The sequence below is a fragment of the Paramormyrops kingsleyae genome, chromosome 1 (genome assembly GCF_048594095.1).
Source record: "Paramormyrops kingsleyae isolate MSU_618 chromosome 1, PKINGS_0.4, whole genome shotgun sequence".
Classification (NCBI taxonomy): domain Eukaryota; kingdom Metazoa; phylum Chordata; class Actinopteri; order Osteoglossiformes; family Mormyridae; genus Paramormyrops; species Paramormyrops kingsleyae.
Window position 1 is genome coordinate 31908361 of NC_132797.1, and position 26406 is coordinate 31934766.

The window sequence follows — 26406 nt, forward strand, 5'->3', positions numbered from 1 at the left end:
CGTGGGCATATAATCACTTCAGAGATGCCGATTTGCCTCTCTGCAGAACATGCAAACTCCATGCAGACACAAAGCAGAGATGGGATTCGAACCCCCAACCCTGGAGACGTGAGTCACCCGTGCTGCCCACTAATAGCTTACACTGACTGCACTTCCCTTTTTCCTCCACCATGTTTATCCCTGGCAGCAGTTATGCTTGTATTGCAAAATGTGCATTCAGTCTTCCAGATTATTCTACTGCTTCTCGGATGGCTGGTTTGGGAACTGTAAACGTCTGGAAACCAAGGCAACAGCGAGTTTGGTGTGTCATGTGGTCAAGGTTCCTTGTGCAAAATGCAGCAAAGCACTGCAAGCGGGTGAAAATGCTGAGAGCCAAACCCAAAGCATCCGATTCTAGGGTTCAGTGTGCATGGTGAAGTACGGGAAGAGTTTATACATTAACCAATGAGTGCCTGTGACCTTCACTGCCTCCGACAGGCTCAGTGCATGTTACAGGAGGCAGATGCTTAAGAAACATTATCACAGTTTGAAGGATTCCTCTCATAAATCATCCCTAATGTTTCTAAAGTCTTGCTACTTCAATGACACCTGAGAACCACCAAAATAACCCAATTAGCATGAACAGTTAAAAATACAGGTTGTACAGTAACACTGGCAATATAATCTCACATAATTAAAATATGCGAGAAGATTAAAAGTGACATTGATATTTATGTCAGTAATATGGATATTTAATATAAATGAAATAAATATTTAGATGAAAATATTCATGTAACCACAATGGAGCAGTATAATCCTATTACTATTTGTCCTGTTACCCCTGTGTTGTTTTCCCCGTCTGCAGTAAACATGCTAGTAAGCATCTCATTGTATTCAGTTCTTGTACTAGAAAAGATAACAATAAACCTTTTGAATCCACAGAATCCTGTTGAATTCTTTGAATCCTTATAATCCTAATAATTTAAATACTTATCTTTTTCACATTAAATTCACAAAACATAAATTGTCACTATTACTATGTATATCAATAACAATATTGTACATATTGCTATATAATAATAACAAACAGGCAATACAAATGCTACATTATATCATTGATTTAATATTATGTATAATACATCATTTATATTCATTGGCTGTTTTCTCATACAAAGTTAATTTGCCCTAATATTCCCTTCCAGACGGAATCAGGTGACCCGACATCGGCACCTCCTCGCTTCCTGTCCGCCCCCCCCATCCTTGCACCTGGTGCCCGGGGCCCCTGCAGGGCTGCCTGCGGGCCGGAGCATAAACGCGTCACGAGGATCATTCACCCGGAGACCTTTCCTCATACATCAGATGGCCGAGCCGGCAGAGAGCCGGGGGGGCAGGGGGCATTTACGGAGCAGGAGTGGGGGCTTTTAAGGGCCCTGGTGCCGATTGCAGGGTCTGGCCTGACCTTCTATTGTCATTACCCCAGTTTCAGGGGAGCTGTTTCCCATCTTCGCCCCGTGCTCCTCGCCCCACTCCTGCTCCCCAGGCGTCGATACGTCTGAACTTCAGCAGGTGTTTAAGTGCCACGCGGCTCTGGCTCCACATTTGTGGTTCTGCATGTGGACACACCACCCCCCCCCCACCCCCCCGTATGCCACGACTGCGATTTACATGCCTTCTGGGTGCTCTCACATCATACCTGCTGAGGGACCATCCCTGTGTGTAAGTGGCTATGAATCACGGCAGCATGCTGCTATAATCACATCAAGGGGCAGAACCTGATTTCCTGCCTGTCTCTTAAACCCCGCCCCTCCATTCTGAGGCCACAGGACAAACGGCACGCTTCATTTGATTACACCTGGCATAAATGGACAGGAAATGGCCCCGGTTTTGCCCATAGCACCTGGAAATCCAATTGCAGCTTTTGTTTTATATTCTCGTTTTTAGATTACAGACTTATTAACTGCGGCGTGTGCTTTTATGCTCGCTAACGGGATTAAGGTGCCGTTTTAGAAGCCGTGTGGCTGAAACCAACGTTGCGGAGCTTTTTTCCTTTTCGTTTGATTTGTCATTCGGCTGCATTTCCGTCTTCGTTTAGGCTGGAGCTGCATCTTTGTAATTATTACATTGTGGGGACCAGATTTACCCATGATGTAATAAAAACCTTTAATGTTTTACCTTTTACATTTTTTGAGCCCCACAAGGATAACCTAATTTTTATAAAAGTCTCTGAATGCAATGAAAAAACTAAAAAGACTTGTATTTTGTTTGGTTACGTATGATTAAGGCTAGGGCTGGGTAGGGGTTAAGTTCGTCATTTTGGGTTTATAGTTATGGCTGTAGAAATTAATGGACAGTCCCCACAAAGATATGAATGTAAATCCATGCAAATGCGTGTGTCTGTGAGTTTGTGTGTATGTGTGCTTCTAGCTGCCCCCCATCCCAGACACTCTGCATCCGGGCCAGACAGGCCCACAGATGTTCTCCACTCCAGCAGCAGATGATGCTCCAAATGGGCTGTGAGGATAAACACAGCAGCGGGTACCGCTGGTTCAACCCCCTCCCCCCAAGACTCGATCGTCCCCGTGACAACAGCCATACTCCAAAGCTGTCCCTACAGCACCGTATCTGTGGGGCTGGCGGATTGGCAGGGAGGCCTGTGACCTTGACCACCCCCCCACCCCCCCCACAGGTAAGCCAAGCGCCATTCCAGGCCCCGGCTGTGAATGATGGCCCCACGCCCGCCTCAGGATTCAGCCTGAATATTAAGCTGGTGCAAGGCGGTGATGAGAACAGCATCAGCAGATGAGTAACAAATGATAGCCCTATGCTCTCTTCTTCACAGCGCTTATTGCATAACCTGTAGCTGGATGTTGGTGCAGAATGTCAAATACTGAACCCTCCAATTCTACTGCAAGTGAAGCCAGCTCTGGTGAAGTCAGCCATGATGAAGTCAGCCATGATGAAGTCAGGCATGGTGAAGTCAGGCATGGTGAAGCCAGCCCCAGTGAAGCCAGCCCCCTAGCAAGCCTGTACAATACAGATTTCCAAATTGCCTAAAAACCATGTAACACATTAATTCATATTCACTGGTTATTAAAAGGTTTAGCACTTGAAGATCTTTGCCTAATCAAATGATTTAATAAAAAGTTGTTTTTTAATGTGTTACACGAAGCATATATTACAGCCATTGAATTATTAAATCTGGAACATTCTGCCTGTGAGGAATTAAATGTGTAACTCACTCGACTGTCAGCTAGACTTTATAAAAAAAATGGCAGCAGTTGTGGAGACACAAAGGAAGATGGTAAGGGAAGAGATGGGTTTATGATGGATTTAAGAGGGGTTTGAGCCTGATGAAAGTCAGCTGATGTCAGAGATAGTCAGACAGGGCGACTTTAAATAGCAATGACAAGGTCCTCTGATATACAGTATAAATGTATATACCATGTATCTCTACAGTATTCTATAAGGATATATTCATAATAATAATTCTTATTGTTAGTCAAATCATACAGTACTTTACATGAAATTACATCCATATATATTTCTTTACTCTATTCAGCTGAGGTGGAAAATTATTTTAAATAAGCAACAAAACCATCCATCCATCCATCTTCACTTATACTCGTAGTCCACAATGGTCCTAGAGCTGACCCGGGTTCGAGCTGAGGCCCTGATCGGCATGGCCATATACAGCCATAGGGAAACCCAAGCAGATCACAACCCCAGCAAGTGTCTTGACTTTCAGTCTGTGCTCTGCCCTCTTCTGGCATTATAAATACCCCTGCCAGTGTTTGTGATTAATGGTCAGCAAGAGTCAGGAGTCAGAGAGCCATTATCAGGCTGGTCTGCAAGGCAGGTTGCCTGGTCCAGCCGCAGCAGACGGAGACGGAGCAGGCCACCGGCGTGGGCGGGCAGGGAGTGCAGATGCCGGAGACTCTGGTAGCGCCCAAAGGGCAAACAGGCCCCCGTACAGGAACGGCAGTGAGAAATGACATCTGCCCACAAGTAGCACCCAGAGGGCAGGGAATGATCCCTGAGGGGCAGCTACTACACTTGTTTTTGGGACTTTTTTTGCAGCCCACAGGGCACCTATAGAAGCTCCTTGGAGATGCATCCAGCTGTGAAGAGAGTGAAAAGAAAGGTAAATAAAAGTCTCTTTTAAACGGATAAATCAAATAAATAAGAAAGGTGGACAAGAGCAGACTAGGTGGCACAGAACCAGGATGGAGATGATTTTACTGGCTAAGTGAGAAAACACCGGGGGCTGGACCAAGACCAAGAGCTCGGGCCAGAGGCGGAGTGGGTGGTGAGAACGGGCTGGATTCTTTAAAGCTCCGACATTTAAGACGTTCCGTGGAGGATGCAGCAGGTTCACACGGGCGCTGAGATGGAAACGTAGCAGGTCAGCGATTAGTTGGAAAGTCAGCATGAAGCTCTGCAGGTATTCTGGGATGCAAGCTTTGTTTTACTGCAGCTGGGAAGCAGGAAGTGAGCTCTTTCAACCTGGAAGGTCAATCTGGGAGAGTCTAACTCTCACTGCAGCCCCCCCCCCCCCCCCGGAGCAGGTGGAGAGGGTGGAGGAGTAGAGCATGTGAGCCACTGTGTCCTATCATGATAGGAATGCATTTTAAATAAACAGAATAGTAGTGACATCCACGTGAATCATGACCAACACAGATGAGGTTGGGGTCACATGAGGAAGATATTATAATGCCATGCTTGATGAGCCTGTTTGTTTTTTAAAGACAGAGAAATGGGTTATAATTCTGAGCAGATGAAGGAGGTACAGAGGGGCTGGGGGGGGGGGGGGGGCAGTGGTATGTGGGGAGCCGGGCAGCTATTCGGGGAGGGGAGGGGGGCAGAGGTCATGGAGGAAGAGCTTGGAGGAGGGGGAGAAATGAGAAGATGGCAACACAGAGATGATGGATTTACATTCATATGGGGGAGAGTCAGAAGTGGCCCAGAGTGTGTGGCCCTCTGGCCCCTGTGGTGATGGTTATGGTGCCCCTGTTTAAGGGGGGCTGGCCCCTTTCCATACAGCCAATAAGATTGGTGCACTGATTAGCAACTGACAACCAACCAATCACTTCAAAGGTACAATGCCACAATCCCTAATCCAGCACAACGACGTTATTATTATTATTATTATTATTATTATTATTATTATTGTCGTTGTTGACTCGTTCTCATGTTTAGCAACAGTGATGGCTCCCTGGCCGAGGACTGACATAGCTCCTCACGCACACATTGCAGTAATAACCTGCACATTTACCTCATACTCTGCAGAGCCCAACCTGTCAGATAGAACTTCTTAAATGTTCTAAATTTTTAAAATTTTCTACATTTTTAAACGGCATTAAATTATAATCATAGAATTATACTGTGCCCTCAGCAACCAAACCCTTCCCATCTGGTATGACGGCTATTATTCAGGAAGCAGTGTTTTAACAGCAGATCCTTATTCCTCCCATTAAGAAGACAACCTTCTGCAGTAAAAATGGGCTGATTTTCTTCTTACGATTCACCAAACCATTCCAGCGGAAAGTAGGCAGGGAGAATCTCATTTACCCTGACTAATCCTTTGGTTATGTGAAGGGTAGCTGGGCTAGAGGGAGTTTCTTGTTTATATCCCCCTGCCCGCCCCTTCCCACCTAGTGTAGTGACTGTTTGTGGCCAAGAGGGGGCCCCCAAACCTCGGGGGCCCCACACAAATGCATGGTCTGAATGGTCGAAAACATCACCATTGGCTGCATGAGCCTTCGACAAACAATGAGAGCATTGAAATGAAAGCAGAAGCTCTAGAAAGGAGCCCGTAGACTTAAGGGAACTGGCAAACGCGGGGTGGGTATGGAGAAGATAGCAGGTTGGAAGGATAACAGGAGACTCAGCGGCGCAGATAGGTGGGAAAATGGGGCAGAGTGAGATGATGAAGTGAGCAGTCAGGGAGGTGGGTGGCAGTTTGCTGGGGCTGGGAGGCTTGTCTGAATCCGAGGTCTTCTGAGGGGGGAAGCCCATGAGGGGGACTAGGCACGCTTCACTGCCAGCGCCCCCTATAGGGCTTTCACCGGCACTGAAGCATGGAATCAGAAAACTCAGCCATGTTACAAATGTGCAAGTTGAGCTGGACACAAAATATAGCATTTATTATGTTCTTACCACACCCACGTGCGGCTCATTCTGGAGCCAGATGGTGCTAGAGACACTCTGGGCTGATGTGTACAATGCTGGCTGGTTGTGACTGCAGAGGGTCTGCCTCTGTCAGAAGATCAACTCTCAGGCTGTTAAATGCTCTTAGACGCTGTTAGGCACTCTAAGGGTGTGTCAGACTGATTTCATAAAACCAGTGCTTCCCCTTAAACTAAGCAGCTTCCCTTTAGACTGAGCATAACAGCAAGGAAAGTCACTGAGGGGATATTTAATAATATGCTTCAGTCAATGAAAAATACAGGTATCCATCGACTTGTGCCTGGGGTTTGTCCCGGAAGAGAGGACGTCAGTCTGGACGTATCGCAATCATTTTCAAGGAGAAGTCAAATATGCTGTACAACATAAGATTCAATATCACATACATTTAACTAAACCTCTATACGTTTCTACAATCAGTTTGTTTTGGTTCTTGCCGCATTTCGCAGATGGTAAAATACGTCTGATGACGTTCACCACGTCTGCTTTGGACATCGCTTGGTAAATTTTATTAAGGCTCTTATGGGACCTTGGATGTTACCCGATAGGACATAAGTCGACGGATGACTGTATATCAAAATAAAATGTTGTTATGTATTAGAGAAGCCATGATTGAATCAGGCTACTGATCAGCTCATATCAGAAACAAATTATATATGATATTGTAAATGACAGTTCTGAGTCACTCCAAAAATCGGAACCTTAACCAAACCAGATATCACAGGCACAGATCAGTTTACTCAGGCTGAACATCAATGCGCCATTTTTATAAAATGTTCAGTTTATCATGATGCAAAACAGAGACTTGGTCCGTCCTCAAAGAAGGCTGCTGGGCGAGCCCATATTGATGTGTATACATCCCCCAGTGAAGCGCCCCCAGCAGGCAAAGAGCAGCGAGGCGCTTAGCCTTTTATTCAGCCGTGATTAGAGCTCTACGCCTGCTGCTGCTTCACAGCGCTCCCACTGAGGATTTCCCGAACAGCGGGGCAGTCTCCACACCGAGCCGGGTGCCTGTCTGGAAGTCTGGGGGGGTGGGGGGGTGGTGTTTTTGCTTGAGTTTCGAGGAAGAAGCATCCAATGAAAGCCTGGCAGCAAATTAAACGTTAAAAATGCAATCCGGGATTCCACAACGCAGACACTACGTGGATTAAGATAAAGTCGATAAAGCGTTTAACCCGTGATTTTTTAGACAGCTGCTACGTGGTGTTTTTAGGATGAAATAACTCAAATAATGCAGCCCAGCCTAAAACCCAGAGGAGGGATTAAGATTTCGGGCTCAGACACGGTCCAAAGTTTATGCTTGAAGAATTGAAGGTTCTGCCGCTTCGCTTTTTGCGTGTGACTTGACACGGTTTGCCGAGTCCGCTTTGTGTGAGTGTGATGTCGTGAAAAGTCACGTAACCGGTTGTCACCCCACCGTCAGCCACTAGGGCTGTGGCCGGCCAAGACCTTCGCTCCTCCCTCGGATTCCCTCAGCCGACGTAACTTGTCAGTCTGCTTCCCTGCCCTGGGTCTAGCCAGTCCCATAACCCAGTGTTTCCCAATCCTATCCTTGGGGACCCACAGACAGTCCACGTTTTTGGAGGGAGCAAAAACACAGACCGACTGTGGGTACCTCAGGACCAGGTTGGGAAACACAGCCATACCTGATGGCAGCAAAGGACTAGCTAAACGGTAACTGACATGGCCGCAGACTCCGTTCTCTTTCGGCTGAACAGGTGTGTACGTGTTCCCCAAGCAGCAAGTGATTCACAGAGGGCTTCGCTGCAGACTGAGTTACTTCCTGTTTCTTGGAGGACAGGCATGTCTATCCAGGTTTTAAGGAAGATACAGTCACTCGCTCATGGATATACGGCTCTTTTTCCCTACAACTGGGGCTCACCGAGGTGCACCTATGAGCAGCATGAATCTGAACCTATCAGACGAGTCGTATCCGGGCTGACTTTCCGAGACGGACGCCAAGCAGCGATGTGCAGAACAAGGCTTCAGGAGGATCCGGGTGGGATTACTGAGTACTGTCAATCAGGGCCTGGTTTAACCCAACGGGAAGCAGGTTAAACCAGCCGGTGACTGACAGCTCACTATAACCACCACCCACTGAGCCTTGAAGCCTCACTTTGCTCACCACTATCAAAAAAATAAGTGACATGAGATGCTGTCCACACTGGCAGCAATCGCTTTAACAAGAGGACAGGTACAAGCCACCATTCTGTGTATTTTAAAAAAATTCCCCAATAATTGGGAAATCCCATTCTGAAGGCAGCCTTTGATAAAATACAGAACTGTTTTATTAGCTGGAAATGAAAGCTACCTTCGATTTAAAAAACATCTTGAAGTAGCATTAGAAGACAGTATTTCCCAGAGTGTGATTCCCAGAGTGTGATTCCCAGTGCGGGTCTTCATTTCTCTGCGGCCCTGGCTGTTTGTGTTCACACACTCATCCATCTGCTCTAAATGCACAGTCTGATTCAGTATCTGCAGGGTAATAGCAGTAATAATGGGCACTGAGAGACAGCTGGCATTTCAAACCCCCCTCCCCCACCTTCCCCACCCAGAGATTCATGTAAAGCATTTGTAAAAGGCCACATTCCAAGCAGAACACACCTAGTCAGATATCAAAGAAAAAACAGCAGCATTACATTATTATACTATCTGTCATTATGTTATTTACTGACTAGTGCAATTATTAGTGGTATTTCAAAAAATCATATAACCTTTATAAAAGTATCATTTTACAGTGCAATTTACATATAGGTCATATTATGGTAGTTATGAAGATAAAATTGCTTTGCTTTGTGCATTCCAACATAAAAAGTATAAAAGCTGTTTATTAATGTTTGTTTAATATCTATAAAATTGACACACACATGCTTCAATCTCAGTGTCAGCTGCCAGTTTAGTAACAGATTCAGCCACATTTTTTTTTGCAGTGCTGAACTGTTCACACAAGGTTAAGCATGTAACAGCTAACACGTCCATCCTGAGAAGCTTCCCTGTCCCCAAGGCCCGGTGATAAGGAGGGTCAAAGGCTGGAGGGGACCAAGCATCTTTCCAGTGGAGGACAAAACAAAGGAATGGCGTCTCTGCCCTGAGGTCTGTCACCGAGCTCACGAGAGGGAAACAGATGCTCCAGATAAAAGGCCATGGCGGTGACTTCCACTGCAGTGACTTCCTGTCCCAGTCGGTCCTGGTGGAAATGATCCTATAATGAAAGAAGCCAAATAACAAGAGGATAAATCATTCAGCCTCGGCTGGCTGGATCTCGACGATGCTCATCTGCATGGAACGTCGCGCTAAGTCTTTATTTAAACAGACACGCGCAAACACCATGATGTAGGCCTATCGAAGGCGGCCTATAGAAGTCGGCCTATGAGGTTTGGCAGAAATGAAACAAGAAAATATCACGTTGAGTCAAGTTAAGCTGGTTTCATGGCCATACCTTCCACTTCCAGGTATACAGGGACATGAAATTATATACAACCAGGACCACAGGGCAACATAGAGACAGTGAGTTACAGGGGAAGGGTTTTACCAGGACATGGTGTACCAAACACAGGACAGTGCAAAACAGGGACAGGACACAAGGGTTTATATACTTAGTGCAATGTGTATGTAAACAATAAGTAATACAGCAGCAGTATAATGGAGGGAATAAATATAGGGAATATAGTGTAAACATCCAGTGCTCATTTACGATAAACATTCACCATTGTCTTATTATGTGATCCATAATATAAATACGATTTCAAATGAACAGGGCAAAAATCTGAGATCTGCTGTATCATAAGCACTAGGTTTTTCATCCAACAAGCTTCACATAAATCATAATGCATGACGCATGGCTGTAAATATGGATGTATTGAATATGCAGCCCATTCTGCTCAGAAACAGGAAATACTATTACAGTAATCAGCAGAATGCCTAAGACCAACCGAGAGGAATAATTCTTCCCTTTGGCAGCACTAATGCAAGTACGTGGCGTGTTCGGTGGGAATAGTTTTGATTCTCTCTTAGTTGAGCCAAAGCACTGCTGTGCACGCTCTGTGCATGTACGGCTGGCATGTTCTTGGACACGTATGTGGTGTGAATTTCATAAAAAATGTATTAAGAGTGAAAGCGAGCAGCCCTTCTGACAGGAGCCGGAGACGGACATGGAGGGAATCCCGTTCGAGAGCAGTGGGGTGGAACGGCGATGTTCCGTCTGTCCATGATCCAGGCCGTCTGAAAAACGCCAAGCTGGGAATTCCTCAGCTGATAAGGTGCTTTGAACATGCGGCCGGTGACGGCTCTGGGGCCGCTGCCACCAGATAGGCCCCATTTTAATGGCCTCTCTGGGGCTCTGATGCTGCGTGGACAGGACACCCTCCCAACACATCAATCACTGCCACAGATACAGCAACATGCAGTCAAGGCAACTGTTGACCTTCCATAGCTGCCAAAAACACACACACACACAACCAAGAATTCAGCTGTGCAGCAGAAAATATCATGCAAAAGAGATATGATCTGTCTGTTTTGTTCTCCTGGATACCACACAAAACATCTATGTTCTTCTTATGCCAAATAATCTTCAAGAGGTTCAGGTGGATCTAGGAAATTAATCTTGCCATTGTCTGGGTTCAGTTTCACCATCTCACAACGCATCATAGTTTATAATCTTCTATGATACTCTACAACCAAGGTCTTTCTCAAATGGGGGCACTGGAGCAGCCCAAATTCTTCTTCTGACCTCTGTTGCTCATCCGCCTCCAGAAAAACCTGTAATTTCTCCAGACTCACTAATCTTCCTTCTTAAATCTACTTTTAAGCTGCTCAGTGCTCCAACATCAGTACAAGTCATCAGTAGACTTTACTGTGTTCAGCATAAAAAATCCAATGGTTCCCCAGGGCAACAGAAACTCATGTTTATATTTATGAAAGCTTGCTGACAAAGTAAATAAACAACTTGTCATTGATTTCACTCATAATGAGGGTTAGACTGAAGAAATGTATGCTGTTTCTCCACTGAAGTGTTCAGTGGCTCACAAGAGCAGTACGATACAGTATGATCAGCTTAGTGGCAGTAAGCTTGGTCTTCATTTCTGTTCTATGATTTACACTAACTAAGCCCTAGAAGAAAGTGCTATCAATCCAGGCTTAGGGCAGGTGATGCAAGTACGAGGTGATCACTTCACCTTGGAACTGTGTATCTACTCACTGTCCCCACGAACAAAACAATACATGCATGCATAATACCACAAGCCACCATCGACAGCAACAGCATGATGACATCACAAGATGTTCCCACAGGGACCCTGTAATGAATGAGCAATTTGGATGGATGGAGGGATGGATAGATGAATACAGGCATACATGGAAAGATGTTCCAGTGACATCACAGGTGATGCTCATGACTAACAGTTCCAAGTATGATATGACTTACTTAGACCATAGCCTTTGCCACCGTAGAACAGCATGTTAATAATGTTTGATCGTTAATTTATTGATCGAATTATCTAGGTCCTGTTACAATTTTAAAAGGTTTCACGTGTATTGATGGATTGAACTAACATTGACGCTAACAGCACCAGTGACCTTCGACCAGGGTTAGGGTTAGAAGATGGATGGATGATTCTAACAGTGAAAAAGTAGAGTACAGCATATTTATTTTTTTTTTCCTTAAAATGCATTTAGAAATCTTTACCTGGTGATCTGGGGGAAAAAATGAATCAAGATTCTTTCAATTAGCTTCAGAGTAATGAAACCCCTTAACAAGCTCTTGAGTATAATGACCGTCACTCTGGCTCTCTTCATCGGAAACCATGTCTCATTATTCCTACTCAGTGTTTATGGTATGAAACGCCAACATTCTCCTCTCTTTGAAGCAGCCGAAAGAGATTATTCAGGGCACTGGGAATTGGAGACTTGACAAATGCTCTACTATGATATTTAGCAGAGATTACAGCAGTGTGGGGGATTGATATTGGGAAAGGGTTTGGGAATTTTTCACCCATCATTGGGCCATTTTAACGTTTGAACTGTGCATCAGTAGAGTGAGACGTTGCTATTTTATGTTTGCTGGTGGTCAATGCATATTTGTGTTTGTCAGAAACAGCACTTCAAAGAAGCATATTTGATCATTCAAGAACCTCCCATTTAAACATGCCTTAGAGACTATAGTAGACAGTACCAAAATGTTTATATGTAATGGCACCAGATAACCCAGTGGGGGCAGTGTGGCAGTTAATGACCCTGCCTTGCTGTTTGGATCCCTATGATGGGCCTCTGAACACATATTTTTGTGTCGCATGTTTAAGCTCGATTTCCATTTGCATTAAACAGTTAAGGGCTCTTTGGATGGATCTCCGAGCTGCTCTGCAATTATCTGAGGCAACTCCTGGCTTCTGTACCAGAGCAGGCTTCTCCCATCCTCGTGTCTTTCCCCATTATCTCCTGAGTACTGGCTTCTCTTCTCCAGAGTCGCATCTCCAAGGATCCATCTTGCGGTTCACTATAACTGACAAGAAACAGGCAGATTATAAACATACCGAATGAACAAGGGGAAAATATATCTGAGACCCCGTGAGCGAGTCAAGTATCTAAAGTCGGCTAAATATGCTCCTCTGCTGAAATGTGGTTTTCCAAGATGCCGCCCAGCAAATCGTACACAAAGCAGGGAAGCACAAAAGCCTTTTTTTCATGGGAACAGCACAAATGCCCAGACGTCCACATTACGTTCTGACTTTTCACAAAGCTGTTGCTGGTGTATCAGGAACCTCATTCCAAACCCACCACGAGAGTACATGCCAACGCAGATGTACAGAGGTACTCTGATCCCTGTGCCACTCTCCGGAACACTGAAAGGAAAACGCATGAGTATTTCATTCATTTTGAACATGCAGGTTTCCACACTGCCAGAGGTATTGCCTGCAACTTGCCCCGTGAGTCAGCACGTTTATTTCAGGGCCATTAACATTGAAACTGTTGGGATTAGGTTCCTGTGACCCCAAGTAAAGTGTGGGTTTCATTTTGCCTGAACACTGAGCTTATAAAGTACACATCTAATAAAACTGAAACCAATCATAAACAGAAATTCAGATTAATAGAAAGACAGAAACTTAAAATAACATGAGGAAGGATAAATATGGAAAATATAGGAAGAGAATTCTGTTATGATAACGAGAAATTAATTTGCACGAGCTGGTTTTGATGAGTTTATGGAACGATCTTCAGATTAGCTTAGTGTGCGTAGAGACTGCAGTCCATCTCCTGCGATTCGGCGGGAAACACTCTCATATCCTCAGTTTGCATTCACAAAGACACAGTATTCATTGGGACTGCTGGCACTCTGCCTTAGTTTTAATAGTACGAGTTGTGAGATAGTCATCATGTTTTACAGCAGAGAATTAACATGCACGTTCCTCTATCCAACCTGCGGAGGAACATTTAACCACAGTAAGAAACCCTTGGGCATTCAAATGGGTGACACAAAGTCATGTGGGTGTGGCTGGTGTAGTGAGGGTGGATTAGGGGGCTGGGGGGGGGCATATCCCAGCAGTCACATGGCCTTGAACAGCTGTCACAAAATCAAAAAGGATTGGTTTGTCTGAAACACAAGGTACACAACCAAGGCAACATGAAATATTTACAGGTGCGACATATAAGGGTCTAGCTCCTCTATAATAGAATATATAAGGTGTGCTGAGTCCGATTTACAGTGTAATAAAGTTATTCACAGTTTAGTGAAAGTAGATTAGGAGAACTGAGTTTGGGTGTGTTAGGCTGAAAGGAGCGGACTTGACTCATAAAGCTGCAGTATCAGAGCATGTGATTCTGTAGCAAATAGGAATGGAATCCTTATTCCCTGCGCAGACACATTTGGTAATAAGACAAAAGTGGTAATTAGCAAACGGCCGGGTACTGCAGCCCATTAGCGGTCGCCAGTGATGGCTGATCGTCAGATACCGTGAATTGCCATTAAAATGTTGGGTTCGGACTTTCCATCCGCACGGAAGGCAGTGGTTTCTGGCTGTAACATACCAATAATCAATAATGCAAGAAGAACAGACCTTTTCCTGAGGATTCCTGTTAAATGCTTTTAAAAGCCATATATCAAGCCAACTGCTTTATTAGTGGTCTACTGTGAGGTAGAAATCTGCAGTTTTCAGGATAATAGTTTTGTAGCTTCACAACGGCGGTACTTTAGTGTAAGTTATCGCTAAATGCCCTGCTTCACATTTGTGAAGGTACCCCCACTCAGCAGTTCTCTAAGGATGTAAACCCTTGGAAGTTGTCCAGTGATTCAGGGGCGGGGTGGGAGGGCGTAATCACCTCTCTGCTTGACGTGACCCTGCCTGATGAATCGGAGACGCTGGTCCAGGGGGGCAATCGGCCACAGGCTGCCATTAGAGTGACAAGGCCGTCCATCATCCTGAATAAGTAATGAGGTGATTAGTGACAGCGAGTGCATTAGCACATTAAACGCCTGCTTAATATACATACATATTCATCTCTTAACAATAACACACACACACACATATATTAAGAGACAGACAGATAGGCACAACACCCCAGGTAAGTTTACTGGCAGTGAATGGACGGATGGACAGACAGACAAACAGACAGCTAGATAGATAGATAGATAGATAGATAGATAGATCTTGAATCCAAAATATTGTTAACATAATCTGGTTTTCTTCCCATTGACTTCATTTTTAAAGATGTGCTATGACTGCATGCATGTATGCATGCCTTTCTTACACATTCAGGTAGGCAAGGCGCAGTAGACAGGAGACCCCGTAAGCGGCTTGGGTGACAGTGCTAAATTGGTGCCGTTTTGCTACTTAGCCCAGCTGGACGGCATAATTATGAGGCGGCTTTGTGTCGAACGCCCTCGTTAGCAGATTTTCTGAGGTGGTATATTTCTGGGTTTAAAAGACAGGCAGCTCCCTCAGGGTCTGCTAGGGAGTCATTCATGAGAGGAGCGCTCTGTCCATGGTGCGAGAAGATTTGCAATTTGAAAATATCACTATGACATTTACGGGGGATCCATTCCGAGGGAGAGAAACGGCGGCTTCCGAATAATGGCCGGCGGCCGCTCCGGGATTCCACCACATCAGACGGCTCCTTTGAAACATTTACAGAAGTCACTCGTCTTGAAAGCAGACCTCGTCTCTTTCAGCGATAAGAGGCGCGGTAGACCACGGTCGCTTGGCAAGATTGATCCTTTTAACACCGGGATGACTAGCCTCAGAGATGTGAAGCGATATTTCGCAGTGAGACGCGAAGTCGAGCAGCGTTAGCGGACGCAGGCTCGCCTTCGTCGATGATATCAGCGACGGTGCAGGACCTGGTGGAGTACGTCGACTTTCTTACAGCAATATGTGTCCGAAAATTATGAGCCATTGCGCCTGCAGATGAATTAGGAACGTCAAGAAGAACGGAGGCCAGGCAGAGCCTTGACTACTGTTTAGCATCGACACGTTAGGATCGACATGGCTGGGACCCATGCACTGCGCTGGGTACAGAGGCAGAGTGTGCTTGGGGCGAAGAGTGAAACCAAAACAAATGATGCTTTCTTTGCCATTTGCACAAGTACAGGTGCATTGGAATGAGCTCGTTTTGCATACGCCATCTTGCTCTCCTTTTTTTGAGATGAACACACACACATATAAAGAGGTGAGCATAACGACTGGGATCTGTGCACAGGGTCAGCTATCCATTCAGGAACCCTGCAGCAATTTTCAGGGACAGATATGAATTTTATGGTGCTTTGAACCACTGACTGTCTGATCACAGGCACAGAGGCCAACACCTCCCGATTATTATTCAGCAGATCACTGTGGGGGGTTCTACAGCTTCAGGTTCCTCTGCCACAGCACCCAGGATCAAACTGCATATCCAGTGGAATTAGGGGCCTCAGGAGGCAGAGCTCCTCCATCCCTCCATCCCTCCATCCATCCCTCCCTCCCGCGTTTTCTTCTGCTGTGCTAGGCAGCGTGTGTATCCAGATCAATCACCTCTCATTCTAATCACTTCCAGTTATATCAGTCTCCAAATAAATGACACCAGTCACAGAGATAAATCAATAGGTGCTGGTTCTAACCCAGGGGCCTCCTTCCTTAAAGTGATTTGTTGTTACTGGGGTCGGGGAAGGTGCGCTTTCTGATTTCTTTAAATGTTTTTTGGAGGGTAAATGTTGCTTTGTTTTTATCCTGCCTTCTGATATGCAGATACAAGTATTGTGTGCAGCTATGTTCATTTTAGAGCAGGGGTCTCCAACTCCAGTCCTGGAGAGCTACTATCCAGTAGTTTTCTATCCTACCAGGCTTCTGATGAGTGACACCTGTTCCTGGTATTTACCCAAAAACAGGTGTGGCTCATCAGAAACCAGGTTGGATAGAAAACCTACTGGATAGTAGCTCTCCAGGACTGGAGTTGGAGACCTCTGTTTTAGAGCTTCCCTTCAGTTTAATGTGTCATCCTGGAATCGGGAGGTGCTGGAACACCGCAGAAAGGCTTGGGAGCTTGTTGGAAACATTTCGCTTAGCTCAGCTAGGAAATTCTGAAAGTGGGTTGAATCGGGAGGCTTTCTGAACAGCACGTGTGATTCCTCTTGGGACCTGGACCTGAAATGTTTTATTGCAAAACTGATATTCCAATTCCTGCCTAAAATGGCCTTTGTCACCCGCGACAGCGTGCAGGCAGTCTGCCGTTAGCTTCCAGTGAGGCCTGGGTTTGCATCTCCGCAGGTCGGCCGTAAACAGGGGAGGGGCTGGCTCCATTTTCATTCCTTCAGCAATGATTCACACATGACTAATGTTTAATTAAAGCCTCCTCAAACAGAAATCACATTATTCAGCCTAGGAGAATGCAGGGGCTGACCACACCTCCCTTTTAAACACAAACTTCTTGTTATGGTTTGAAATATTCGCTTCAAGTCATTTTCCAACAGTTTCAGGCCCTGTAAGGAGGAAAACCCCAAAGTTATTCATAACCAAGAAGCAGATCTGCCAAATTAAACAGGTTTTACAAAGTACTGGTATCTCACACACCTCTAATTTCACCAGCATTCGCGAATCCTCACACCCATATAATCTCTTAAGAGAACTATTTTTGAAATAATATGTAGAACTTCTAGGAATCATTGCGAGCTGAATTCATGTAATATTTTCAATATATGCATTGGGAGTGGGTTAAATGTCAGTACTGTGAGTACTCACTTTAATGGTGATTTGAATCACTGTTCCCTATGTAGCAAGCATCACAGGGATGATTATGGTCATTTCAATGACCAGAGTTACTATTACTGGTGAACTGGTTATAATGAGTAATATAAGCAATCGCCATGCTGTTTACTCAGTAGTGCATAAAATAAAAAGTTTAAGGCTCACAGGGCAGGTTCTGGATCATTGTTCTCTTATAAAGCGAGTGGCTGTGATTCAGGTGTTTCATGCAAATGCAAAGTGATTTCACCTCGGTGTGCTATGGCAGCTCTTTACATAGAACCATACGTGTATGTGTGTCTGTGTGTGCATGTGCGTGTATTTGTGTGCATGCATTTGTGTATGTGTGTGTACATGTGTGTGTGTATGTGTGTGTCCATGGATTTGTGTGCACACATGTGTGTGCATGTGTATGTACCTGTGTGTGTACATATATGTGTGTATGTGTGTGTCCATGGATTTGTGTGCACGCATGTGTGTGTACATGTGTGTACACATATGTGTGTGCATGCATGTATATGTGCGTGTATCTGTGTGCACGCATGTGTGTGTGTGTGTGCATGTATTTCTGTGCGTGCAGGTGTGTGTGTGTGTGTACACATGTGCGTGTGTGCATGTATGTGTATGTATTTGTGTGCATGCAGGTGTGTGTGTGTGTGGATGTATGTGTATGTATTTGTGTGCGTGCCAGTGCATGTGTGTGTACACATGTGCGTGTATGTGCATGTATTTGTGCGCGTGCAGGTGCGTGTGGGTGTACACATGTGCGTGTGTGTGTATGTGTGCATGTGCACAATGCATCTGTGGGCACATACATGATGGATATTAAGCCTTCCTGTCCTGAATTTATTCGGCATATCATTCACCATAACTTATATTCATAATGAATCACATTATTCATACAGAAGTGTATGCATGTACATATAATACGAGGATGTTAAGGGTTAGTAAACATGGTGGCGTGTTTATTCAGACACTCTGTGACAAAGTCGGGTCGGCTCCAGCGTACGTCTGGCAGCGCGTGACTCAGAGCAGCCGTTGGTTACCATGGTTACGTGCCAGCGCTGACCCGGTGCCGGGCAGAGGCACCGAGGAGCGACGGCCGCAGAAAGCAGGTATGAATTCCGCGGTATCGATTCGGAAAGTCTGTGTCGTGCCCACGGCGAGCCCCCCCTCTCCGCTCTCCCCAGGGCTAAAAAGAATCTACTACTCACACCTCGGAGGTTCCAGGATAAGAAATAATAATTTGAAGAATATTTGCATAACACACTCCTTACAAATGTTACGCACAAAGGGAAACTTTGGATGGAGTGACAGAAAATAAAATTAACTGCATGCAGTAATATTTAAGTAAATAAATAAATAAATAAATAAATGAACCGCAGGAAACTTTTATCTCCATCGTTTTAATCTACAACCATCTTTAAAAAGTACGATTTAGCTAATCCTCAACATTTAAATTATAATCTGAATTAAAATTGCATATAGTCAGAATTTAAAGATGACAATTATAATCTAATTTTTCAAATATTGTGATCATTAAATTACTTTTCAAAGTATGTCCTAGACCAGATACGGTACTAAACAATCTCATAAAATATTACTTATGCTCCAGATATTTTTATATCAGTTCCTGTACAATCCAATTATTAAAATGTATAGTTCTGTAGTTTATATCCATACTGTTCTATATTCACTATTATTTGGATTCGGTACACAGAGGGTTAAACATTAGTTCTCCATGGATGTCTCTAGGGACATGTAGTTTGTTCCCATACGCTTCTTGTCCAGCAAAAACAGTGGAAAATTAGACTTTCCCATCCGTACTTTTGAGTAGCTTTGAAACCCTAGGAAATAATAAATAAATGGCTCGAAGAAGGCTTGATACTGGTGGGCGGGGCGGAGACCAATGATGTCATAATTGGCAGCTGGATTGTTGACAGTCGATTCAGATTTAAAAGCCCTGCAGGTTTTACAGCTTTTGTGTCTTTAATTTCATGGTAAACAGAGTAAAACAATCTCCTACTTTAAGCCAGATGTATGGTGCTGCACAGGACATAGAGACTCATATTCATGTTATAAAACAAAGAATCTCCAAGCAGGATACTTTAAACGCCCATAAAAACTTAGAAGAAACAACCCATGACTCATAAAACTGGTCATTGGCATTGATTTCGCTGAGGCAAACATTGTCTCATGCGACAGATCGATGTGCTGCTTTTATAATGCAGTGACTAATATACATTAAATAAATCGTTTGCATGGAAGCAAAAGGCATCCCTTGATGTTTAAGTATAGGCTCTTGGAAACACTTATTTACACAGAGTGAGTGGTGAACGTTCATTTGGTAAACCTCTGCGCCGTAAACAGAGTAGTTGGGCGATGTGTCACTGCAAAAGAAGTACACAAACAAAAAGGTGTTTTTTTTTCAAGAAAAAATCCCAGCCAAAGCTGTAAACGTGTGCTAAACCGTTTAGTTTTAGAGTGGAACTCACAGAAAACCACCACTCAAACTTACATTTTATACGTTTATATGCATAAATCTATCCACTCCGTCTTCTACCACATAGAATATATCTGCAGACTAGTTTCACAATTTCATTTACGACTATGTAAATCACCCGCTGTTTTCATTCCATTTCTGAACACCCTTGCTCTGCACTGTACATGTTATCATCACACTTTGTCCTGAGTTCTGCACATGTGTTTGTCTCTGAGCCCTTTATAAACCATATGCTGCTGCAGGCAAGTGAATTTTCCCCCGGGATCAATATCATATAACTATCCACCAATCTATGCATGAATATACAGTATTATTATAATTAAATATCTTAAATTAAGCTCTCTATATGACCCACTTGCTCTGATGATAAAATAACCGCATACCATAACCATATACATACAGTTCCACCTTAAAAATACTCTGTAAACAGAAGACCTGTTTACATAACAACAGGGACTCCCCCAGCTGGCCTCTGAGTGCCTTTTTCGTTCTCGTCATCGGGAGGTAATCTGGAGTTGGTTAAGAAAGATTGATCTATTTTAGGAACTTTGCATGTGTCTAACAATTAAAAATATGAATAATAATAATAACAATAAACACATCACCTTGGTACCCACCTCGCAAGGCGAGGGGGAACACCGTATTCCCTGCATTATCCGGTAATGTAAACAGGACGGGCCATTTCTGTCAGCATTCTGGCGATGATTCAGAGTCCCGTGTGTCATCAGGGGATATCCCTGCTGACTCCGCTGCACCCTGCCCTGAGATGCTGAACCACACCCAGGTGGAAAAGACTCCTCTATCATTAGCGCTGAACACTTTTAGCCCGAACGCGAAGAAAGTTCACTGTGGCATACATCTGTCCATCCCCCCCCCCCCCCCAGTTAGATGTTTTTCCCCAACCCCACAATTACGGCGGCTGGTATCTCGCTTGCAAATTGCACTGAGGAATTCTGGGCTTGTGGGGACTAGGGTAGGGTACCAGCTAAGCTATGCTATTAGCTTAGCTAAGCTACACCAGTTGTCCAAACAACTACATACTATACAAAGAGTACAACTAAGTATAGAGGTGTTTCCAGGACACTTTGGTAACATATTTTGATCAGGAATGCGAGAGGCTGGACCCTGTGCCATCTGTCACCTTCCTGGATGTGCTAGTAATCGCTTGTGGAACAAATGACCGAGCTATTGCCTTAAGTCCTCTTTCATTTGGCTTCATTACTTTTTAAACAGGATGCGACTGTGTGGAACAAATGTGTTTCTCATTCGTTGATTCTTTCATTTTTAATTTCTTCTTTTCTCCACATAGGGGCCTAGTGATAAAGATGTTTGAGCTAAATTCTGGGATAGGCTCCAGGCCGCCCCCACCCCAGTTAAACTGGCCAGGATAAGCACTTGGATGGGTGGATGGGATTCCACGATACACTCCATACCTCACATTTCCCCTAAGTGATAAGATGAGAGGTTCACTCTCCAGGATAATCCCACAGCTGGTGCATGCGTGTGCGTGTGTGTGTGTGTGTGTGTGTGTGTGTAGGGGGGGGGGGGGGATGGAGGAATCCCCAGGGACAGGAAGTCCTTACTTTTGTGTCTCCATAGATACTAATGATGGCCACTGTGCGCAAAAAGGGAACAAACAGAAAATGTGTTTCCCTAGCTCGAGCAGAGTGTGTAACACAGTATTTTCACGAGCTGATTTGTTTGTGTCCATCTGTCTAGGAGGTAATTTGGCAGCCTAGACTGACACAGCATTAAAAGGGTTTTGTGCCTCAATCACGGTGTTCATTATATTCGCTCAACAATTTATAATTTTCTTTCAAATACCCAGTGTCCATGGCGACTCAGCTCATTTCCGATTATGCAATTTGGATGTTAATTACTGTCACAACAATGCATGTTAATTATTGTTACAAAGTTGAGAAAAATAATATAGGAAATTGATGCATCGACTTATTCAATACATTCCTCACTTGCACTCTCCCTAATTTGATTTTGCTTCCAATAGGAAATAAATTTTACATTCAAAATATTGACTTCCTTTGTTTTAATGAAGGACAAAGTAATTAGTAAATAAAACATTATAAAACATTAGGATTCCAACACTTCATATTTCAGCTAGATTTTCAATACTATGTTATGTTTAATAACCATATGTTCGCCGCGACTGGCATGAGTTACTTTCTTAAAAACAGCCAAGTGTTTAAAAGTAGCTATGGATTGTGTGTCAGTTTTTCTGTTGGCTTTATTAGATCATGAAAGGCTTTCAGAATGAGGAACAGTGAAACAGAAGGCCAGAACACCGTGGCCGAAATATGACTTCTGTTTATGAGACATGTGTGTTTGCTTTGACCCCGTTGCTATGGCATCCACTAGATAAACGATCTGAAAACACTTCTGGTTCGGCCGTAACTACAGACTCTTTATTGGAAAATCTGCCAGCGTACGGTGGTCGAGTTCTGGTTTCCGTCTCTGTCACGCTAAAGATGCAAATTCATGCTCGTTTTGGTATATAAATAGGTCAGTTCACCCCTACTGTCATCGAGTACTTATATTCATAAACAGACGTCGCCATGGCGACCTTTGCATTCACTGAAAAAAACAGATAGTCTTACCAGGAATTCCCTCTTCGGAACCCTCATTGTGTCATGCATCTTAAACAAGCGGGCAGGATGTGAACATTGCCCGGGCCGTGCACTAAGCATGCATGCTTCAGAGTTTAAAACAGCCTTTCTTGCAGACCTGGCTCGTGGCAACCAATAGCAGAGCAACTTCCATCCAGTACTTCGTTTCAGATCTGCATAGGGGTCTGCAGCTGCAGCCTGCGGTAATCCAGGTATAATGTCTGCACCGGGTATAATGTCCCATGGCAAGTGGGTTTTGCAGCCGTTTTGGGTGCCACTTTCGGTATTTTGGCTGTGGGATGCAAATAAAATCAAAATAATTTCTTATCTTTTACTGGACCAGTTCACAACTACTGTGTGTCCTCAGAGCAAATCGCCACTTCCTCATAAAGTCGGTAGGAGTCGCTTGAAAATCCACAGCCGAAAGGCCGTATTTGCCCTAATAAAGTGGCTTTTGGGAGCTGCATGGTATATCAGGATGTTACTTTTTTTCTATGGGAATGTTATCCCACGACAAACACATGCATCCGAGTGATTATTTTGACAAGACGCCCGAAGGACCAGCCCTGCTGTTTCTAGGATTTCCGTTTCGGTGGGAAATATTCCATTAGTTGCTTTTGAGAGAGTCCCTCGTGTGAGGAACCGGCCGCGGGGGCGTGTGGCCTTTGTGGTGGTTGGGGGCTCTGCTATCGGGAAATGGAGTACACAGGCACCAGTCTGTGTGAATGGAGCCCCCCCCCCACTAAGGGAATTCCTTGGCATATATTCACAATTTGTCCTGGGGAGGAAATGACCAGGGGACGGAGGCGGGGGTGGGGGGCATGGCACATTCGGAGTGAAGGGGAGGGAATAGATGCCTGAGTATTAGGACAGCGAGCTTAGATTTTATCACCTCAGGGACTGTAATGATGTTTTTTTTTGCCTGCTAGATATCAGATATAGAAGGAAATTTATGTCACAACCGAGGCCAAAGTTTCAGCTGCCAGCTGTTGTCTTTTCTGTTGCGTCCCAGATGAGACAGAGACGACAAGCTTACCAAACTGATTGCTGGATACCATTTTTGTATGTTCTGTGGGAATAAAATGATTAGCAATCTGACAAAATGCTAGAATTTTGTAGCTAACTGTAAAAAAACTAAATTATTCATCATATGTTGATTATAAATGCCCAAATGTCAGTTCCCCCCAAACAGGCTAGGAGATTATGGCTCAGTGTCATTACCAGCTGATCTCAGTGAGTCAGTCATGTGACTGCACTACATTAGGATACGTATCATTTGAAAAAAAAATGCTAAGTATTGTAGACTGTGGAGCTGATTTGCATGGACCAGCAGGGCATCTATTGACTGTGCTATTGGTCTTGCATGTTGAACTGGAGTTTTAAAATGTGTCACAAAAGATCAAATGTGTTGCAATAAAATCAGCAAGAAAACAAAGACCTTAAGCAAGTTTGCCCAGCCAATGATATTGGACACATTAATAAGCAAATAGAGCTGTCTAAGCATGTTAATTATGCTAGTAATTAAGCATCTGTTATGTGCTGGGTTTCACACAGAGTGGTACCTGGTAAACTTGATAACTGGGGTGATTTTGAAACTAGACTAGCTGGAAATTTATATCACCCTTATGGAGATCTGCATTTGTAGCTATACTTGAATAATTATCAAAAGTGACTCATGGTGTGTAGTACAGACTAACTTTCATGAAATCCTGGAAATGTTATTGCACTCTGGAATAATACGGAGCAATTCCTAGTTTATGATGTTATATTAAATATGAAAAAATACAGCAATATTCAAAAATGTGCAAGTCAAAAAGTGTTTACTACCGAAGTGTTCCTTGATGTCATGACAATAATATGAAAGAGTGCCATGCGTTTATTTTTTTTAATCTAAAGGCTGAGCTGAATTACTGTTTAAGTAATTGCGGTGAATACAATGCTAACTAGCCAACTTGGTTTAGCAGGAATAACCAAAGGAAACATGTTACTACTTCTTACAGAGTTATGATGAATGTGTTTGTTCACAAAAAACTACATCCTGTGGCAGTCCTTCTAACCGCACTCTCCGAGGTCCTGGGGGGTTTGTGTGCGTGTGTGTGTATGTGCATGCGTGTGACGCGGAAGGCTCCAGAGTACATAGTCATTCTGTCCAGATTGTCTGTCATAAAAGCATTTTTCTAATTGAACGTGTGGCCTGGGGAAAAGCTGCCCAAGCGCAGTCTTCTCCCTTTGATCCTGCAGGGGTTCACCCATAAATGCAGCCATTGGCTACCGGATGGGCGGTTTTGCAGCCAGCGGGTCTGTGACTTCCTGTTAGGAACAGGAAGTCTGAAGTGGAATGTAGTGAAGCAGCTGCTCTTCATGTGTGCAGGTACTCTTTGATCTTGTAGTACTACAGCAAAGCCAGACCAGTTAAAGTAAAGCGCTTTGGTAATATATTGCAGCGATTTGTCAGTTTAGAGCGTAAAAATGGATTTATTCCTTCGGTTTCACAGAGTAGCTGTAAATTTTGGCTCATGCTGTCTTCTTTCAACAGTGCTTTTTATTTTATTTTGCGAATGCTAAAATTATTAATCGGACTTACTGTCTTAGAAACTATTCTTCATGTTTTTCCATCTTTTATTAGTTTTACTATAAAACTACATGGATTTTTTTTCCATATAAATACACCTATACAAATATAAGTCTTCCAGTGACTTATCTGGTACATGTACACACATAATCCTGCAGATGTTTCTCTGCTTGCAGAGAGGGTGGAATTCCTTTGCCTTACGTACTGAGAGAGAATGAAGACAACAGCAAATCACTGATGACATAAGATCCATGGAACAAGCAGCAAAGCACGGGGCCTTGAAGGCAGCCAGTCCGTGGCAGTGGAACAGAAACCGGACTCATCAATCTTTATTAGGTTAGCTGTACCACAGCTTAGTAACGATGCAGCCACAGGCCAAATTCTTGGCCCGACCTTTTCCTGCTCTCTCCATGTGACCTTCACTGCCGGACCAAGGGACGTCTGTCTGGAAGAAGCAGAGCCATGAGATGAGGACACGTGGCCTCGGGACGGCCGCGCTCTGAACGCGAAGCGGTGTCTGAGTCTTATCAAACGTGGGCCTGACCGTAATCCCGTCTGACCGATTTACAGAACAGACGAGTATTAAGAATGATCTTTGGGGTGAGATTTATGACTGCATAGAGATTCGCCCACAGTGTGCTTAATATCTGCAGCTCAAATGAGATCCAGATGGAAAATGGCCATAAGTTTATTATAGTGTCATATCTGGAAATTTCTCTGGGGGGGGGGCAAATTTCAAACATTAGTTCAGATAGCCAGGCCATCCGCAGATGTGTGTCAAAACTACTGGATGAAGTTTGAAGAAAAAATTTTGTTGTCCTCAAAATTGTTTTAATTTGGAGGGTCCTGCTGAATCATTGTTGATCCAAAGACTAAATTACTAGTCAAACTATACTACACAAGTGCTGCCAACTCAGAAAAACAGCCTAGCGTGAGCTTTTTAGATTGGGGGGGTGTCATTACAAATTTCTGAGTGGGGGGTATGGGGTGAAATTGTAGACACGGTGACTGATGTTGGGGGGGTAGGGATGGGGGGGGGGGGGTAGGTATTTATAACAGTTGCTTTTGAGACCATAATATAACAGGATGGTAGCTGGAAGATCAGACGTAAGTATGACATGATAAATTACACTGTGAGAAAAACGCAGCACGCAGAACAGCTGGGGCCGCGCGGGGCCTGGGGCGTGAGAAATCCCTCCCCGTGCGTGAAGGTGGGGGGGGGGGCATCCAGCTTTTGAATCAGCACATTTTTCTCCATAAGCCTAAACATTAATAGCACCTATGCATCTACATGGAGAGTTTATCTATTTTTTTTAAAAAGGACCCAGACAAATCCAAATATGT

At 44.2% G+C, this 26406-nt stretch overlaps 2 long non-coding RNA genes across 4 annotated transcripts in view; one reads left to right on the top strand and one right to left on the bottom strand.

The window, feature by feature from the left end:
- Nucleotides 1-8807: 8807 nt before the first annotated feature.
- LOC111840736 (uncharacterized) overlaps nt 8808-26406 on the bottom strand; it is a 98864-nt gene continuing 81265 nt past the window's right edge. For 2 of the 3 annotated variants that reach the window (XR_011992218.1, XR_011992217.1), the window contains 3 exons: nt 14473-14572; nt 12552-12658; nt 8808-9364 (listed from right to left, as the gene is read on the bottom strand). This is a non-coding gene — a long non-coding RNA (uncharacterized lncRNA). Of the gene's footprint in view, nt 9365-12551; nt 12999-14472; nt 14573-26406 lie in introns of all 3 variants that reach the window. The other variant, XR_011992216.1, reaches the window with a different exon arrangement.
- On the top strand, nt 18373-26034 carry LOC111840737 (uncharacterized). The gene is made up of 3 exons (XR_002837500.2): nt 18373-18481; nt 24696-24861; nt 25239-26034. It is a non-coding gene; the product is annotated as an uncharacterized lncRNA (long non-coding RNA).